The sequence below is a fragment of the Ptychodera flava genome (assembly GCF_041260155.1).
Source record: "Ptychodera flava strain L36383 chromosome 3 unlocalized genomic scaffold, AS_Pfla_20210202 Scaffold_26__1_contigs__length_13983176_pilon, whole genome shotgun sequence".
Taxonomy (NCBI): domain Eukaryota; kingdom Metazoa; phylum Hemichordata; class Enteropneusta; family Ptychoderidae; genus Ptychodera; species Ptychodera flava.
This window is the reverse complement of record NW_027248280.1, coordinates 559,438-581,192: the sequence shown is the minus strand read 5'-3', so window position 1 is coordinate 581,192 and position 21,755 is coordinate 559,438.

Genomic DNA, 21,755 nt, shown 5'->3' with positions numbered 1-21,755 from the left:
TTGTGTTTTTTGTCTGCGTTTTTCCTCTTACCTGGCTGGTTGGCAGGTTTCGCGAAAGTCCTAGGACGGCAAACAAAGAATTTTCTTTAAATGGCGTCACTGTAGAAATCGTGATTCACAGTGAATGTATACACACACCCCCTAAAATGATGTTGACTTGTACTTCCGCTTGGTATTGTCAAAGTATTCGCTGGTCTTGTCCGAAAAAGTCAAAACTGCTCATTTTAAAAATAATAATGGAGAACGGCTTGATATTTTCCTGTTGTTATACTTGCTGTATAGCAGTTTCTAATCGATACAATATGCACTAGCGATGTACCAAAACAAACCCTTTCACCAACATGGTTTGGCCCATACCCGTGGACGTATTTACTTGAAAGTTGGGTGAACAGGTGAAAACAGGCTGTTTTGAAGCACAATATATAACACTCTGACGCACCGCTTATTATAAAACAACACACAGTAGGCATCTCTCAGAATGTATATTTGTGATAACAACATTTTCAAAATGAAAGATTCAAAGCCCCAAGGGCGCCATCTATGCCCCATCTATAAATACTAATCAAAAAACCCGGATTTCATTTCCCCTGACGTACAACATAAAATACACATAGTCACCTCTACTTCCACTGTTATGTGTCTGACCCTGACAAACAAAACCATTTCAGTCTGAAGAGAAAAGATGTTATGAATTACCGTTCATCGTTGCCTGTGCTTAACTTCTCCAATGAAACCTGACATGTTTATTAAGATGTCGTTTCAGCAGAGCCTTGTACAGGTTTTTCATCCACAGAAAACGATTCCCAGCTTCGATCTAACCAATGGATGAACTGTAGGTATACATGACTATTGCAACAACAATACTTTCTACAACAATCATTTCACATGCTGTCACCACTGACACGGATATTCACTAACACTGATGTTCATTTCACTACATGTCGTCATGAATCACATTTTATGTAATAAAACCAAAACACGAAGACGCAAAATTATCGATGTCATGTATTTTACATTTTTGAACACATACCTCTGCAATTCACGTGCTTTTGAATTTAAACAACAACGTTTTCTATGAATGCGATTTTAAATTATCATCCTTCTTCACAAAATGTTTCTTTCTTCTTGGTGCAATTGGGCTTTCTTTTTCACTATATCTTGCATGCGGATGTAGGCTACATGCCAATTCAAGCAGGTACGCTTTGATAGGGCGCCCTCATTGACGTCAGTCGGTAAAATGTTAAATGGACGGTAATAAATTCTGTCGGGCGTGTGTTTGTATACATACATACATACATACATACATACATACATACATACATACATACATACATACATACGTACAGACAGACATACATACATACATATATAGATACATGCATACATACATTCATACATACATACATACATACATACATACATACATACATACATACATACATACATACATACATACATACATACATACTCATACAGACGTACAGACAGACAGACTAACAGACTGGTAGAAGTATGTAGAAAGACTGACTGTCGCGTATCACTTCTTGCCGGTCACTCCCCAACATCTGTGGTCGTTCTCATTCAATTCGCATTGCGTGTTTTATTTTTTTCTGTGGTGATTTTGAGAGATTAATGGCTCTTTTTTAAATTGGCTTTGCCATTTGTATTCCTCAATGTAATTTGTCATGATGGATAATAAAAATAAAGAAAATACCAAAGGTTCCGACAGACTCAACGGGACGGGATCAGCATGAACCGCGCCGACACGAGACGGATCCTTTGACATAGCACGTTGTTTGTGCGAACCAGCGACGTAAAGACAACGGAAATGCGTCGAGCCACTCGGGCAGGTATGATTAAAGGCGATCTTCCGATTTCAATATCAGTTATATTCTGAATAAACGTGGGAGACTTGCGGGTTAAGTCGGAAACCCTTAACTCAAAACAATATATAACAGACAGGGTAATCGTAATTAAATGAAAGCACACCGCTGCTTCCAACTTAATCAATCAATGCCGATGTTTGTACATCTGTGTTTGTTAAATACATCGCATGTACACCGATGGCTTTGTAGATTGATGGATGGGCGGATGGTGACAGACGCTGATAAACGCAATTGAATTACGGACGTAGAAATATCTAAGGTGAAACAAATGAAGGTATATACAGTGCATGTCATCAAAACCGCTTTCACTGTTGTATCGGTAAGAAAAGTAGTCCCTGCCGGAATCGTTGTCAGCATTTACCGTATGTGGATAGGATTTCCCGCCAATTACAATTCTGGTGTATGTGACAGGAAATGTGTAACTTTCTGGTTTATTCTTCTATCATCGACAAATAAAAAATAGTAATCGTTTTGAGGGCACAGCAATGGCATCTGCTACATCAATCAAACCATTCAGTTGTGTCGTATTCCCTAACGATGTCATAATCGATTCGCCCTTCCATTTATACGTTGACCGTCGCAGCTTGTGTATTTCACGGGAGATTAAGATCCCTGTAAAATATCCCCCGGGGCACGCGAAATGAAGGTCAGTTTTAAAGCGTTTCACGGTTTGGGAATTCCATTAATTGGGTTACACTTTTCGACCGTTACAAAAGTACATTCTAATGGTCTGCATGTGTTGATGCTTTGAAAACAAGGCGTAACAAAGGGAAGTTGTATCGTTCAGCTTAGATTTGCCTTCCTCCCTCCCTCCCTCCCCTCTCCCCTCTCTCTCCACAAAAAGTACACCTCTGTATGTGTGCATATCTATCTGTATGTTTGTTTGTTTGTATGGTAGTATGCATGGTCTGTGTGTGTCTGTCTGCCTGTTGTCTATCTGTCTGTCTGTCTGTCTCTGTCTGTCTTCCTACCTACTACCTTTGTGTCTGCTTGCCTTCCTGTCTGTCTGTCTGTCTGTCTGTCTGCCTGTCTGTCTGTCCGTCTGTATGTCTGCCTGTCTATGTATGTATGTATGTCTATCTGTATGTATGTATGTATGTATGTATGTATGTATGTATGTATGTATGTATGTATGTATGTATGTATGTATGTATGTATGTATGCATGCATGCATGCATGCATGCATGCATGCATGCATGCATGCATGTATGTATGTATGTATGTATGTATGTATGTATGTATGTATGTACACATCCATCTTTCCTTTGATGGATTTGAAGTCATAAAACATTAAAATATAATCCGTCCGTGGTTTCAGACTTCGAAATAAAGATAGACATTAATCTAATTAGATTTGCATCTTGATGCAAGCTGTTTTATCCCTTGTACATGACAAAATTCCAATCCTATCCGGTGCGACTGTTAGAGACCGCAAATTTTTCATATTGTTCATTATAGTTCTGCTGAAAGAGCATAGGGGCGGAGCGCACCGTCTGACGCGTTGAAATAATCTAATCTAGCCCTGCGGGTATTGCGAATACCGTGTCCAATGAAAGGCACTAAACACCCCGGCAAGGGCGTCGATGCCAAATCACCACAATTTACAGTAAAAGCGAGAAGCATATCTACGTCTTTCAAGCGTATACGTCCTTGCTTTGCTGGTTAAATATGATTTGCTACCCTCTTGTCAGTAATCTAAGCAATCATTGCTACAACTGGATGTACATCCCTGGAAATAAATAGGTTTTACCTACCTATGTACCTAGAATCACTTTCTACCTATAAATCTGCCTGACTGTATATTTTTTTGTCTATGTATGTATGTACGTATGTATGTATGTATGTATGTATGTATGTATGTATGTATGTATGTATGTATGTATGTATGTATGTATGTATGTATGTATGTATGTATGTATGTATGTATGTATGTATGTATGTATGTATGTATGTATGTATGTATGTATTATGTATGTATGTATGTATGTATGTATGTATGTATGTATGTTGTATGTATGTATGTATGCATGCATACATGCAAGTATGTATGTATGTATGTATGTATGTATGTATGTATGTATGTATGTATGTATGTATGTATGTATGTATGTATGTATGTATGTATGGATGAGTGCATAATATGTATCTATGTATACATACATTTATGTTACTTTGTTCGTCTTTCCTCCATAGGTTTATTCATTGACCATTCTACAGAGATTGTCAGAAAATGACAGTGTTTGAAGACTTATGCCAAGCATGCAATGTGTAGTCGCAGTTTTAGGGTTCCTGCTTTTCATTTTTATGTTACGCATGTGAAGTCAAGACAAATTTTACTGAGATCAAGGACAAATGGTGCAAGAGTCAACGTATTCAACTACCTGGAGTATAATTGCTATCCTTGTTTGTTGACAGATTTTGGTGCAAAATGAGATTTTAATCGAATTTAGCCACCGTGCGTTTGTCTTTCAAACCGAGTAACCAACAGATCGTCTAACTTTTCTTTGACGGCGCCCTCTCTCGAGTTTATGGCATACCGCCAACACCTTCTAAAAACGCTACAGCTACCACGCCCTATATATTTTTTTGCTATTTTATCTATTCTGATAAAAGCAATGCCGCTGACGCGACCCTCCCGCCCCAAGGGGCAGACAAAAAAACCAAATATTTGCGGTAATGCCTTTTACAGCTCACCTATCCACATATTTCGCCCACCTAACAAAGCATGCGTCGTGCCCTTCTAAATAGGAAACCAATCTCGATGGGGGTTTTTCAGCCAACGGGGACTAGTCAATCGGCTTCAAGGATTTCTTCGCCGTACACCTTATCGCAACACTGTTCTGCGGACCCATTGCCACACGTAAAACCCACTCAAAACTCATCGCTGTCAGCCAGTAATTGAATTAAACTCCGTAAAGGTCTTTTATTATTTAGGACTCGGAGACTGCCAGCTTTCATGCTGGGAATTAATTAATGTTTTATCAGCGGATCGAGTTTGCGAGCCGAATACGGAGCCCCATTTATCTTAACTGGTTAGCAAGCCTACTCAGCAAGGCTATTAATGATCTCATGAAAGATGAGCTCAAGAGCAAGTCCGAAATACCTAAAATTTCGAGTCGAATTTACAAGTCTACTTGCTAGCGACTTCAACGCTGCTGTTGAAAGCTTAAACAGATAACCGAGTCGGCTTGCGCGCGTTGGGTATATTTTGAGTGGTTATCAATTCTGATCACGCATCGAGAGACCTCGACGTGAACCATTGAGTAAAAACATATTTCCAAGTGGAATTATTTTCTTTGTGTCGATTACCAGTTGGCAATCACATAAAGTATTCCGGATATTCTTGAAGACAGTAGTTTGTTGCTTCAGTCGAAGATGACGGTGGAAACAAACGGTACGGTTGTTGCTTTGAATTTCGTAGTGGTTGCGATGACGACGATGATGATGATCACGATGATGGTTGCACTGGTGGCGGCGGCGGTGATCGCGACTTTGACGATGACGGAGACGGGCAGTACGGAGAGTACAGCGATGACGATGGTGACGACTGTGATGATGTTGATCTTGCTGTTGTTGGGTGATCCTGATTATGATTATGATGCTGGTAGTGATCCTTTGTATTATGCACCAGTTGTGATGAAAATGTTATTTCAGTTGACATGGCATTTTGTTCAGTACAAGAAAAATATAACATTTTGGAATTTAATTTGCGTCTATACTGAAAGTGATGCTAGGTTGCTATTATTATGTATCGTTTGTACGACGCCATGAAAAAGGGTTATCAAAATAACCTCACAAATGTTTTTCATCGGGACCAGTGTAGGCGTTCAGTGATGGATTTAGTAGAAAACAGCCGTTAACCTTTGACTGAGCACGTCTATACTCCGCATGAATGGCGAGTTGGGTCAACAACGCACATAGGGAGACGCAGAATATCATATTGTTGCAAATATGCTCGAGCCATATTGATTAATGAGCGTCAAAGAATCACGTAACGCGCACAATAGGTCAGGTTTTGTTGCTAATGAGGACTGCCAGCTCTGCGAAAGAAATTTACAAACCCGGTGAATGGGCGCTATAAATCGGTTCGGGTTTACACATATCTCGTAAGAATGCTAACACAATTTTTTCGCGGCAACAAATAATTAGCACTAAATCTTGTTGTTAGAAGTTTATTTATTGCTTGCAAATTAAATGCACTGGATTTATGTGAATTTAGCTAGTTGCATATTATATAGAGCCTAACTCTAGCTGCATACATAGATATATACATACATACATATATATATATATATATATATATATATATATATATATATATATATATATATATATATATATATATATATATAATACATATTACTTCTAGTTCAAATATTATATCTGTTACTTAAGGGAGCGTTCAGTTATTACGGCCAGGGGTGGGCCGGCAAAGTCTTCCTGCGCATCAGTCAAAATAAGTGAACCCCCTACCCATTCTACCAAAAATTTGATGACCCCCCTTTTAAGATGACAAAAAATTCATGACCCCCCCCCCCCCACATTGCTCGAGTAAAGCTGCACTCATATATACCTCTCTAGGGGGCGATAGAATATAAAAAAACTTCTCAGATTTTTTCAAATGACCCTCCTTACAAACTCACAAGGTGTTCATGTTCCTAATCTCCCCTTCTGACTTGCTATAATTTTGAAATGACCCCTCAAAGGGATTGGACAGAAATTACTGGTGAAGTGCAATATTGTTGCGCAAGCGTGTGTGTACAACATGTTAATATTTGGAAGTTGATATTCAGCTGTTGATAATGTTGATTCACTAAACATGGTAGTCTATGAGAAAACTATGTAATACTTTTTCAATATAAAACTATGTCTATACATTAATAGATATTTGATAATTGACATAAAAAGTACTTAATTGGAATAGGATTGTTACAACTGATATGTGGACCAAAAAATTTGACTTTAGAATTTCACCAAAAATGTTCATCCACTATACATGGGAGTCTATGATAAAATTGTGAATAATTTTTTTCAATGAAAAACTTGCTATACTTGTACATATACAGACGTTGAATAATTAACATAATTGTACTTGATTAGAATATGATGGTTAAAGGTGTATATTATGTGTACAAGAAATCTGATTATGGAATTTCACTGAAAATGTCCATCCACTATACATGGGAGTCTATGAGGAAACTATGAATGATTTTTTTCAAATACAAAAATAGGTAAATCTGTGTATTTATGTACTCTCGATCATTAATATTAATGTACTTGATTAGACTAGGGTGGTTACAAATGGATATGTGTGCAAGAAATTGGATTTTGGAATTTCACCAAAATGTTGATTCACTATACATTGGAGTCCATGAGAAAACTATGAATAATTTCTTTTACAATGCTAGACTAAATTAATTTGTGCTTTTATAGGTGTTTGATAATTGATACAAATGTAGTTGATTCAAATAGGGTATTTGAAAGTTCAGATGTTGACAACAATTATGATATTGGAATTTCACCTTAAAGTATAATTTCACCAGTTTCATGGTACTAGTAGTCTACAGGTAACTGTTAAATAATTTCCCTGATAAAACTTGCTATATCTCTAATATGTAAGTAATAGGAATTGTTCATTGCCGTCAGTGAGCTCGATTTACAATAAGACAAGCCTCAGAGTTGCCTAGTCAAGATGTTCATGTGACAGATAATTATACTTTTGTTCAGATTTACAGTTAAATGGGTTCAGAGAATGGAATCATGCTGCGAAATACTTTTATCTCCCAGAATATTTCTGAAGACTTAAACTGCTTTTTGACAGAACGGATACTTATGAAAATTAAGTGACCCCTCTCTGAGCTGTTTAAAAAATACATGACCCCCCACCCCCTTTGCAGTTTTCAAATTTAAGGTGAACTCCCCCGGATTTTGCCGGCCCACCCCCGGCCGTAATAACTGAACGCTCCCTAAGTTTCATGCATCATGCAATCATCAGACAGGTGAAGTGAAAGGATCCTTAGCCCCACTCTTCCTTTGGCATCTTTGGGACGTACCATTCTATTTGTAGGTGGTGTTATATATATATATATATATATATATATAATATATATATATATATAGAATATATATATATATATCAGGGAAACTATTATCACAAATAGTATTTCATTACATATTTGTCGACGTAGCGTTGTTAAAATCAATTCATAAAATCACTAACTTTGACGAGTCGAAAGAGGTCAGTGACCCTTGTTTACGTGTGGCACGAGTTTCCTTCGGCAAGACGGCTGTAGTGTTGAGTATTCCGTGAGCCGATAAGAGCTAAATTCCTGATTAGGCGTCGAATAACAACAAGCATACCGACTTGAAATGTCATCACCAAATTTTCAATAGATTGCGGGGAAGGCGAGCGGAAAATACCGTTTGATAACGAGGCCGAAGAGTAGAAATCGTTCTGATGTGAAAAAAAACCTCGGCAAATCCCACAAAGCTGAACGAGATTTGCTGTCGCTGATCCGAATTCAAGGCTTGTGAAGATTGTGTCTGTCTTCTCGTACTGCACACACGGAAGAGTGACAACGTCAGATCAAAGCAAACACGTGTTCCATTAATTCAAGCCGGAATATTCCAGTGGGGTAATACTTAGGGTTCGAATATTGCTTTTGATGTCATGGTTTGGCTTCTTTTATGTATCTTCCTGCGGGTTATTTATGCTGGTGATTGAAATATGAAAAGGCTTACAAAATCATTGAGGTTGACATTTTGCGTAATTTTGCGGGAGTATAGATAAACGCTAATTGGAATAATTATGCTATTTGGGATAGAAATCAATGTCCTTCGTTAACGTGACCACAGGCCACGCTTTAAAGAAAAAGAAAAAAAAAATAATTTCACGCGTGTCACACTTTTTTTTCAGACCACGCATGCGCCAACCAATCGTCTGAATTCCCTCGTCAGCGGCAAAACGGGCGTTCAGTGACATCGTTACAAGCTAACGCTGCTGGCCGATCCACGCCGGCCGTCAGTTATATCATCTCGCGCCTACAGCGCAAAGCAATACCGTTCGATGTAAATCAACGGTGAAAATACATCGTGAAATTGTCACTCCGGGTTTTTACGCTACATTTACTTGCACACAACCCCTAGAGGTATCCTTTCTCCGAAACTGATACCATGCGGTGCCATCCTTCACGTAACAAAACATTGCACATCCTTTCGCGGAAATAACACAGTGCATCAATGTATGTAATTTAATGTTTATAGCTTATTGCCATATCATGTCAGCCCTTCCATGGCCTGTGTTAACTGCCTCTGTCATAAGAATGAAATGTTATTGCAGGTTTTCATAACCTTTACCCTTTACACTGGCACTTATATATATATATATATATATATATATATATATATATATATATATATATATATATATATATATATATATATATATATATATATATATATATATATATATATATATATATACACACACACTCAAGTACACAGTGCCTTCAGGGGAAATGGCAATGCTCGATGCCAAAGTGGTTGATATACAAATGTAATCTCTCTCTCTCTCTTTCTCTCTCTCTCTCTCTCTCTCTCTCTCTTCTCTCTCTCTCTCTCTCTCTCTCTCTCTCTCTCTCTCTCTCTCTCTCTCTCTTTAATATAAGGTTATTCACAACACACGGCCCTGTATGGACGAGGGCTCACTGAGTGACAGATTGGACGAAGGCGAGTCCAATACGTCACTCACTGAGCCCTCGTCCATACAGGGCCGTATTTTGTGTATTACCCTATTATTATACACCTCCCTCCATTAATCGTCCGTATAAACTAATTCTATGGTAAATTTTGAGGGATGCGGCACGGGCGATATGAGTGGAACGCGCGCGATTGTTGAAATAAAATTGCTACAAACCCTACAAGACGCGTCGCGCGTCTCCCGTATTCGGGACTCCGCGTACTATACAAAATGCGAAAAGTTATTGGACGGTCAAACTCCCATAGGTTACGGCAGTAGGTGTCTAATAAATACATGTATATATAAATTCAAGTAAGCCCAAGGATGAGCTTCTTCATGAAAAAATGGATTCGTTCCTTCTTCATTTTAATGCAAATTCACAACATTGACTGATGCAGCGGATAAAGCACAGCATAATCTCTGTACATTTTGATGGATTTTCTATCATGGTTGAATTCAGTGGAGTCAGGCTAAGCTTTAACAGAAAGATCACAGCAGTACCGACATTTCTAAGGAACAAATATTGCCAGTTTTTTTTCCGCTGGCCTTTTTATCGTTGCGCGAGTCACTACCGAAATTTACCTGCTGTCTCTCTTCGGCTTCGGCTTCGGAGAATAGTATACCCACTGGCTGGCACAGCCACCTTCGGGTAATGTATGTCAGCAACAACCCTCTCCCTCTGGATATATGCGTGCAACATCCACATATGCAGTAAACAAACAGAAACTGATCGTTGAATACATTTTTCTGAAACATAAGGATACTGAGAACAACCTCAGGAGTGCTTTGCGCTCTGAGGAGCGTTGATAAAAAGGCATGCGTTAGTTTCTCTCCGCCCATTTTAGTATCCAAAGTTAACATGGAATGTGTTGGGATGTTCGGCAGACAACACAGCAGACATACAGTCAACATGTCTGTTAGGCTAGCGATCTTCTATGCCGGATATTCTGGTTCAGGGAAGATCCGGTCTTTTGTTAAGTTTAACAGAAATCAAATGAAAGCAAAAAATCTTTCCTGTCACTTAACCCATTGAAAGATGTCAAGGCAAGGGAGTTTGATAGACAGTGAGAGCTGTTTTTATCGGAGCGACTGTAAACCTTACTATCAACTTTCCAAACATCCATTACACAAGATAAACACATCAGAATGGCTTTATTAGCTATTTAACAGGAAAGACCATTCATTGACAGGTTTGTTCCGTCGCGACAACTTCTGCTGCAAAGTTTGCTCTCATGTGGTTAGTGTCAATACCATCGCCATCTAATCCAAGATTGAAGAATGTAATCAACTGCCACTTATTTAAATCAACAATATTTAATGACTGGTTTAATAGTTCCCCATGATACTGTTGGTACTTTATCTGTGTCTCAGCTTCTACCTACCTTCGTCTCTTTCTGTCTGTCTGTCTATCTGTGTCCGTCTGTCTCTCTGTCTCAGACTCTCTGTCTGTCTGCCTCTCTATCTCTGTCTTTCTCCCCTCCTCTCTGCCTGTCCATCTATGTCCGTCTGTCTCTCTGTCTCAGACTGTCTTCTCTCTGTCTGCCTGCCTGTCTGTCTGTCTGTCTGTCTCTATCTTTGTCTGTCCCTCTGTCTCTGTCTGTCTGTCTGTCTCTGTCTGTCTGTCTGTCTGTCTGTCTGTCTGTCTGTCTGTCTGTCTCTCTCTCTCTCTCTCTCTCTCTCTCTCTCTCTCTCTCTCTCTCTCTCTCTCTCTCTCTCTCTCTCTCTCTCTATCTCTCTCTCTCACACTGACACCGATGAGCTTACTTTTACTATGTGTTCGTTCATCTGTATAGTCCCAGGTGTCAGGGACACTGCAGGCAAACGAAGAGGAATTCATCTGGGATTTTCAAACTGCCACGAGGTCATGTTCTTTTTTTCACATCGCAAAACTGTAGAGGACTCACTTAATTTATGAAAATAACTCAGTCTGCTTTAGGTTATGCCCAAAGGTAAAAGACTTCAATTTCAGCTTTGACTTGACACACTGAAACTTTCAACCATTCTCTGAACAAATCGAGAATAAAAATCAGGGGTCACCGTGGGAAGTTTGGAACTAGAGAAACAAATTAATTAAGATTAGCTGAGATTTGAAATTCAAAATAGCCGCCACCCTTGTGTTAATTCAATGGGGAAAGGGAGAATAATCAATTTTCGAACAAATGAGGCTGAGAGTCCTTACATCTGTCTAAACATCTGTCTGTCTTAGTTGGGCAAAAATCTGTGAAGGATTCAATTCTGAAGACGTCGTCAGGACTGTACTGGAAGTTTCCCATGATTCACTTTGATTTACACCTTCGGAGATTCAAAAAAGTAGTCAACCATTTCTCCGATGTGTAGACTAATTCATAGAATAGTTTTTTAAAATTCTGAAAATGTAGTTTTAAGCACACCATTCTTCTCAATTCATTCCCTTTAAATGGTTTTGAAAATAATACTTGATTGAACTAGGAGATGGCAGTTTTGTAAAATTCTCCAGAATAATGAATAATGTGATGGACATTAGGTGGACTAGTTGCGCCTGTTTTATGAAAGAAAAGGATATTTTCCAAATGGAAATGACAAAATAAATCTACATGCTAACTTTTCTCAGACAATGATCCCTTCAGCTTGTCATAACTTGCTTCCAAAATGTATGGCATTTGTAGTGCCTGCAAAAAGTGACATTTATTTCTATTCAATCGTAATTTGGGGATTTTTACTGAAACGTATCTTCGTTGATTTACCAAACATAAATAAACAAATATTCAGATGCTTCTCATGTTTGCGTTTTGCAGAACTGACAAGAGTTATAAGGAAAGCAATGTGCACTGGTACAAATCAAACAGAATTGTGGGTAATTAATGGTACCGTTTAGCCTTCATACTGGTACGGTCTTTCCTATTAACATAATGCTTTGGCAAGTCTATAGATATGTTTTGTATATATTATCCAAGCAAAATGGAGATAGCGGATTCTTAACAGGCTGTGGCAGACTGGGTTGGGAGCGTAATACAATGACATTTTTTCTCATCTGCTAAGGGGATCATCACTTTTTTATTTATTATTATATTTTTCGGTTCACTAATTTTGACATTGGGAAGACTTACTTGGCCGAGTTCCATCACAGTTTCTTTATATTGTCTATGGTTGTCCATACATAACATCTGAACGCTGCAGTCAGTTACCGATGGCCAAGATAGCAACTGACGCCACAGACTTATCTGATATTCGACACACGTAAAAAGTGCTAAACACTTCGACATTCCCTGCAAATGACGCTGAATAACATAAGTATTGCCATTGACACAAATGATTTATTCACATGCTCACTCGCCATCGACTATTTCAAGCACGTAAGATTTACGGGAAATTAGTAAGATATATTGTCTCATTTTGCTCACGCTTTTTTTAATCGGCTCAGTACTTAATGTCGTAATCATCTCAAAAAATATTCTGCTATTTTCTACTTCAATTTTACCCTGTTTACTTCTTTTACACATGCAACAGAAATTAGCAAAGAACGCCAATTCGGATTTAGACTAGGAAAGCAAATTACTTTGCCCATACAAAAGCCAACAAAATGGTAAAGTGCGAGCGATAATTACTTCCTGCAACGGCACAGAATTCGACCTTTTTTCAGTTCCCAGTTTGTGATTTGTGCTCGTTTGTTCAATTTTTTGCAAATACGCTTCGTTTAAGACTAGCTCGTCGCTTTGTCAAAACAACTCTCGCTGTCTTGTAAATGTAACGCAGCGAAATTCCTCCGCAGTACAACAACTTCCTGAATAGAGCATACTATTGTGGAGTTGGCAATCTCTCTATAGTTATCATTCGTTGCATATCTGCTAAAGCTTTATGAATGTTAAACTTTCCGTAGTGTGTGACTGCAACGCGTTGGTATCGATATATGGATCCTATCAAATGATATATGTATATTGTATGTAGCGTGCACTAAAGCGTAAACAAACAAATGCATTTTAATATAATCTAATTAACATACATACATACATACACTGTAAAGTTAAGTGTTCAAGGATAGAACACCAATTAAACGCCTTTTTGTAACACTTTTTGAACGCGTCTATAGATGTTCAGAAATTTAACGCTACGTGTTCAACCAAGGTTCAATTTTTGAACACACGTGTGCCGATTTTGAACACTATGTGTTCATCAGACATTATATTGAACACATGGTGTTCCATATCTGAACACACGTTGCACATGAAATGTGTTCAAAAATTTGAACGCATTTACGCGTTCAAAGGGCTGTAACACTTTTTGAACGCATGGACGCCGTTCAACGATAAGTGTGTTAAAGTATTGAACACATAATATGCACTTGTTGAACACATGAACTTTTGGCGTTCAGGGGGTGTTCAAGCCTGGAAATAACATAACGGACCACTGATATTCAGTAAAATTATTTTATTCTAAAAATACACAAAAATTAGTTGAGTAAAATACAATTATTTAGTGTAAAATGGGAAAATAAACATGGCCACTTTGTAAAGTTTGTCAGAGGAAAACACCAACGGTGTAAACACCTTCCTATCAAAACATAAACAAAAGAAAATCTTTATAAACACTGTCGATCGTTTTCAAAAATATGAACAAAGTGATGACAAAACAGGTTTAACTTCAATATTGTAGATTACGTTATATGTTCATACTTGTGAAAACGTACAAAAATATCTTTTTTGAAAAAGCTCAAAATTTGTCTTACTTATTGTGTTGAAAACAGTGTTCGTATGAAATGTTTACTCCGTTTTGTAAGATAGCTTGAGACATTTCCTCTTGTATAGACAATTGCAAACTTGAAAAAGGTTAGTCACGGCTTCTCTGATGCACATGGTACATAGTTGTCCACACTAAAGTAAACACAACATAATGCACAGCATGTCAAGTTGTCACAAAGTTTCACAGTAACACATAACATGCAGAAAGTGGGTAAAGGGGTCCTTGGAGGTGTAAAACCCATTTCCTTGTCCAACAAAGTCCTTCATGAACGAAAAGATTTGTTGCTTTGTAATACCTTTAAATAAACTCTGAAATAAATCAGTGACATTTCAAAACTCTACTTCTGAGAAATTAAAAACACATCAACTAATTTTGACTTCGTTTCATAAGTTTTTTCTGTATGTCAATAAGCATGTGCTGTTGAACCTGGAAATTTCAGTCCTTACTAAAGTTCACTTGTAAAAGGAAACTGCAGTCTAAAACCAATGGCAACAACCTAAATGCTAGCCATTTCAACTCCAATATAGCAATACAACAAGCGACTTAGACGTCGAAAGAGCTCGCAGTGTTATGTAAAGGATCTCTGACAGCTCACTTCGGGATGGCCTCACCAAAAATGGGAAAAAAGCTGCAAAAAATACACAATTGAAGATTTCACCATGATTTGGACATATCAAATTGAGATCATCCCAAAAAACATGTGTAGCAAATATCAAAGCTATCAGACAGGTAATTTTTAAGATACAAATTTTTTGACCAAAAATGGTAAAAATTGACCCCAAAATAAAAACTTGCAGATTTCATCATAACTTGAATATATCACATTCTGATAATTCCCTATGTCTTAAAAATGTCTGAAATGTCTTTTAATACAAATTTGCATATTTCTGCATAAATTTGAACAATCTGAAAAAACTATCCGCAGAGACTCATGTCAAAAATATCAAAGCTATTCATAAGTAGTTTTGAAGAAGATTTTAAAGATTTTTGACCAAAAACGAAAAAAATTGCCATGAAAAAATTAGATTTGAACATTTCATCACAACTAGCACAAATTTTACGAAGGTCATTCTTAGGGACATGTTTACTAAATATTGAAGACGTCGAACCACCAGTAAGAGAGAAGAAGATTTTTGCCAAAAAATAGCAAAATTCGCCTCAAAAATACAAATTTGCGTATTTCACCATAACTTGAACATATCATTAGGGTAATCTCTGGGAACCTGTACTCAAATATTAAGGAATCGTGCTGGCCGTTTTGAAGAAAAAGCTTGGGATGTAAAAATTTGAGGACGATGCCTCACATTCACCTATTAGATAAGCTCTGCGTCGCTAAAAGCAAAGCTAAAAACAGTAACAAATCGAGAACAAAAGACGTGTTGAACTACAATACAAATAATCTAAGATTTGGTTGCAAGCTATGATCAATTAAATGTTACTGGAGCTTAAGCCTTCAAAGACGTGACGTCTTCTTCATCAGATGCAAGGTGCAATGAAGAATTGAAGCAGAAAGCAACAGAAAATTCAGAGTGAAAATTTCAGAAAATTCAGAAATTCAGAGTGTACATTTTTCACTCTGAATTTTCTGTCGCATTCTGCTTTAAAAAATGTTCATTCCACCCTTGCATCTGATAAGGGAGACTACACGTATTTGAAAACTTATTCTCCAGTAACATGTAGTTGATTATAGCGTTCTATCAAAGCTTAGATAAATTCAGAACAAAAGTACAGAAACTTATCAAAATTCAGTTACTGACCCTCGGAAGTTTAAATCTACATTAGAGATGAACTGAGGTTCTCAAGCTTGTTTCCAGAAAGCTACCTCTACACTCATCTTCTTCAATTTCTGCACCATCAGTTTCAATAATAACTTCGATTACCAGGTAAATCCAACTTTTCACATCCTGAAAATAATGCAACAATAGGTATTATGGCGACATGAGACTTTAAATGAAAGACAGGTGGCCTTATTAAGTTAAGGGGTGACTTTGGTATACAGTGCCTCTTTGCGATACTGTTACAAAATATTGGCTTCTTCTTGTCATCAACTGATGAAAAGTAAAAGAAAGGCCAACTCTCATATGCTGAAACAATAGAGTGTACACTCTGCGATGTTTAACTAATGTTTTATATGCGATCGTGATAACTAAGAGACGTGTTAGCTGTGATTACGCAGCGGTGTGTGGCATATCGATCACGCTCGGGTCAAGAGTCATCGCCACAGTTTTGCGGTGATGACCCTTGACCCGATCGATCGATCGATACGCCTAGTCTGGTTCCCTGACCCATTTCCCCGGTAGAGGGCGTGGGGAAATATAGGGTCAGGTACCGGCTAATGTAAACATGGACGCTATTGGGTTAAAATAAAACAAGCTGTGATTGGATGAAAGTAACACTTGTAACTTTTTCTCGTGTTTCTTGGGTTTCGCACTCTCAGGCTCACTTGACACCAACTTCTTGTTTGTACCACAAAGCCGTGGAGGTAGAAAGAAAGACTTTTTACCTCCATGATTTAGCCACTGTGATTTAGCACACCTCTTGATACTTTTAGAACGTCCACATGATGCCTGGCATTTTTCACGAAATTCGGACACCCTTCTATCCATCGAAATCAATCGTCGTTCACAGTTCCAACAAAGTTTGCTTTCAATTAGCTGTGATATCGCAGCAGTACTTGTGGCGTGTATCGAACGTGCTCTGGTCATTGGGGCCACGCCACAGTCGGCGATGACCTCAATGACCCTAGCGCGTTCGATACATGCCACAAGTACTGCTGCGATATCACAGCCAGCCTTCAATCACCTCTATTTCCCCGTACTTCTGGATTAATCCTTTCAGTTTATGTTTCCCGTCTCGTGTGCCAATGTTTTTGGTTCGGATACCGGTGTTCGAACATAATTCTGATCCAGTCGAATTTTGACCGGCGTTTTCATGGTAGCAGCCATATTTATTGTAGCATGTTCTGTCAGGTGACTAACCTCCGCCATCTTGAACAAAATTCTGTTCAAGATGGCTACCCGGTACCTGACCCTATATTTCCCCACGCCCTCTACCGGGGAAATGGGTCAGGGAACCAGACTATCGATACGCTATGGCCCAAAACACCGCTGCGTATTTACAGCTAGTGTATGGTATACAAGCCACTGAAAGTAAAAAAAGGTTTCTTCACGTATTTTAGCTATTCCAAAGTACTATACAAATAATTTCAAAGGATAATAATACAGATGCTTCAAAATTGAACACCTTTTACTATTTTGGAGAGAAAACTTACCCTTTCTGTCTTTCTTCCGCACGATCACGACTTCAGCGTGCGTTCACATGAAAATGTCGCAACTTCCGTTTTGATGCATGACGGGATAAGAAGAGGCACCAAACTTGAACACCAAGTGTTAAGGAGTAGAACGCCTCTTGCACGCCGACGTTAAAACTAAAACGTCCATGGTGGTTATCTGATTTCTTTTCCAAATTTCAAACTTTCAACCCGTAATAAACGTGTAAAATTATTTTGTATACTTCCTTTTTTAGAAAGAACATGCTTTCAGTAATTTTAGACCGGAGATATTTTTCACTTAGTGGGAAATCGTTACATCAAAATCCGTGTACGTTTGCCTAACAGCGATGCAGTAGTAAATTTAATATGGCCATAGTAAGGTGAAAAACACTGAAGATTGTTAATTTTTTTACAGTATTGCAAAATTTCTGTCATGCAGAGTTTTTGAACACTTGAAGGAGATGGTTATTAACACTAAGTGTTCAGGTTTAGAACATCACTGTTAATAATATGAACACTAGTGTTAACAATATGAACACTAGCTGTTCAAATTTGAACACTGACATCTACATTTTGAACGCGTAAAGACGCGTCTGGCGTCCGCTATTTTTACAGTGTACATACATACATACATACATACATACATACATACATACATACATACATACATACATACATACATACATACATACATACATACATACATACATACATACATACGTACGTACGTACATCCATCCATCCATCCATCCATCCATCCATCCATCCATCCATCCATCCGTCCGTACGTACGTATATATATGTATGTACGTACGTACGTACATACGTACGAACATACGTACATACGTACATACGTACATACATACATACATACATACATACATACATACATACATACATACATACATACATACATACATACATACATACGAAGGTAGAGAAACTCTACCGAAACTTTGTACAATTATACCACATTACGTCTCGGCATTATCAGAGTAACTTCTCAGTAAGGTACCATTCATGAACGATGGATATTTTTTCTGCTCGGTGAATACTCTATTATTCCTGGACACATGCCTTTATATCACATTGACATTTAGCCCGATAAGGCGGGAATGTATAAGAGCGTACGGATCAACTGAATGCTGAACACAACGCCAATCTTATATCATTCTGTGACTTTTGTCCGCTTGCGTCTGTTTTCCCTGCTGATTGTGTCACTTGCTCATTACCGTGAAAGATATAAGGCTCCGATCGATCAAAGTTGAGTGTTTACGCAACCTGTCTTTCGTGTATGCGATATCAGCTGTTTTCCATTTGTAGACTGCGATATTTCAATCAAAGAGAAATCCAAGCGATGATTTTTATCAACTTAAATGTTGTGAGGTAGTTTGCGTCTTGAAATTGAAAGGCTTAACCCTTTGAGCGCCAAAGTCAATTTTTGTCGCCTTTATAAAATGTACCCCAGTTAATTTTTTTGAAGATTTTTGCCTAAATTTTGACAAAAAACTGTTGGCAATGAATAGTTATGTCCATTCGATCCAAAATCATCATGCAATTACAGAAAAATCTGTAAAATTTGTAAAATGTTGTACTAAAATTTTGGTGGGAGAAAATTACAGCACTCGAAGGCTTAATCTTTTATTCAAATATCCATTGGGAGAACTTTTAACCATTCACTTTCAAAGTCAAGAACTTACGATTCAGGGATCACAGTGCAAAATTTGGTGCTAGAGAAAATAAATTTCAAAATATATACCTTAAACTTGAAATCAACAATGCCCGCCATAGGGAGTTAACTCTATGCGAAATTTCATTTTTTTCTATTTTCAAAAAAATCAGCCGGCACAAATTTCATATGCCCCACGAGCTTCAAATATACCCCAATAAGTTTTAGATCAAGTCCGAGTCCGAATATCTGTCCCCCAGGCACCTTGTATACACAGCATCCAACAAAAAATTTGACTATCCTGACAAACAAGATGTCAGTTATGGAGAAGGTAATCAGTCACATCGATGCGGAGGCAGAGAGAGAGAGAGAGAGAGAGAGAGAGAGAGAGAGAGAGAGAGAGAGAGAGAGAGAGAGAGAGAGAGAGAGAGAGAGAGAGAGAGAGAGACAGACAGACAGACAGACATGGAAATAGAGACAGCGAAAGAGAAAGACTGTTAATCAGACGGATGCACATACAGAGATGCCGACAGGCAGGCAGGCAGGACAGGAAAAGAGAAAAAAGAGTTGGAGAGAGGGAGACAGCGATATACCTATTGAATAAGACTCCAGCATGTAACGACCGAATCCAGTGCATTGATGAGAAATCTCTTTCAATTTGTACAATCGTCCCTGCCGGAATTACGACATGTGGGCTACCTAATATGTATCTAGACATTCGATACGGGATTTAAAAGTCTATCATGCTGGTTTATTCCCCTAGCTCCCTTGCTACCGTTCTCAGATCAGATCACCCTCGTTGCTGGGCTCATGGTATTTGCAATTTCATAATTTATATGACCCTTTTATTTCGTTTTGGCCCCGTCAGTCTCGCTTAATTAACAATTACTCAAAACTTTCAGACTGCTTTGACGGACCTGTATGGACGTACACAATGCAGAATATGTGTCCAAGTGAAATTGTCAGTGTTAAACTCACCGGGAGAAGACATCTGAGTAACGTATGAGGAAAATGTCAAATAATTTTCAGCGAACTATTTCCTATCGTCTAATTGCCAAGTCGTAAAATATTTGATCGTACCATGCCCCATTTTATTCAAACACGAAATACTCACAAAGTGAAGTGGGCTGACCAAGTAATTTGCCGCTCATCTGAGCCATCAATAAATTGTGCATTTGATTTCTATATTTCTTGACGAAAATCATCCCCGCCTCTCTTCAATTTCATACTCACTTTATTCCCTGGTTCAATGACAGGTCATCGCGTGTGCAGCCGATAGGGCGTCTGTTAACAATTTTTTCCATGCAATATTTTCGGCATACAAAAATACAGTGATAGGACGCGGTAAAGACCAGATCTCGACTGGAAAATTTCCCTTAACAAAGACTGATCATGTTCATGGCGAGTGTTTCTCAAGCGATGAATGTTGTCAAGCGATGACCTCGAGCGAAGCAGCATGTGGGACGAGGTGCGTACGCTTACCGTGCAGCCCTGGGCTTAATGTTCTTTTATCAATACAAGACCTTCATACATTGATCAAACTGTAATTGAAATAGAAGTACACTGAAACGACCCACCATACCACGTGACCTTGATCGATTTTCGTCTTAATGAACTCACATTACCACCTGACTTCTCTTTCAAGGTCAAGTGTACATCTTTGCTTAGCTTTCATCTCTGAGTAAGCTGTGTCGTGCGCTGCCCCAAGATACATTACATTTTTGAATATTTCAGTCGAATTTCGCGTGTCTGTATGCGATAAAATGTAGAAATTTGACACTCGCTTTTCCCGCACAGCTTGTATTCAGATTGCATGAATGTCACAATGAAACAACAGTATTGCAACGTTTGGAAATAAAAGAAAAGGTTTCTATTATGAAGCTTCTAATGATATTTTCCGCGGAATCTAAGAAGCTTTCACGGTAAAAATGGGCTCCAAATATTAAGACTCGCTTGAGTTTGCGGAAATGATCTTGACATCAAAGGGAATACATTACTTTCAGTTAGACTAAAGTTAATCAGCACATGGCAAGGAAATTGATTATCTTCTCATTGTATTGGATATAGACAATTCTTTCGTCTACAGAAAGAGGGCTAGCGAGATTGGCGAACATTAAGTCCATGATATGCTTTAATGCAAATTAACACGATCCTAGGGGTTGTTTGAGTTCAGTGTACACGAAAGGGCACAGTCAGGCAAGTACTGATTCATACCACAAGGACATAAACCAGTCGTTGTTCAGGTGTGAGAAAATCGTCCTCATCAAGTTTCATAATAGTCTTGGAGTATTCAGCCCGACAATGAGGCCAGAGAAACCGAGAATCTCACTCGGTAGAGACTCACAAGGAGATATCAAATTCTGCTGCTGCTGTGTTGGGTAGATTCCCTAGAAGAGACATGGCCACTATAGTCGTCGTCAAAGAAACTACTTCTTCAGTGTCTAGAAGTTTCTGAGTGCAAAGTGGTCTTATTAT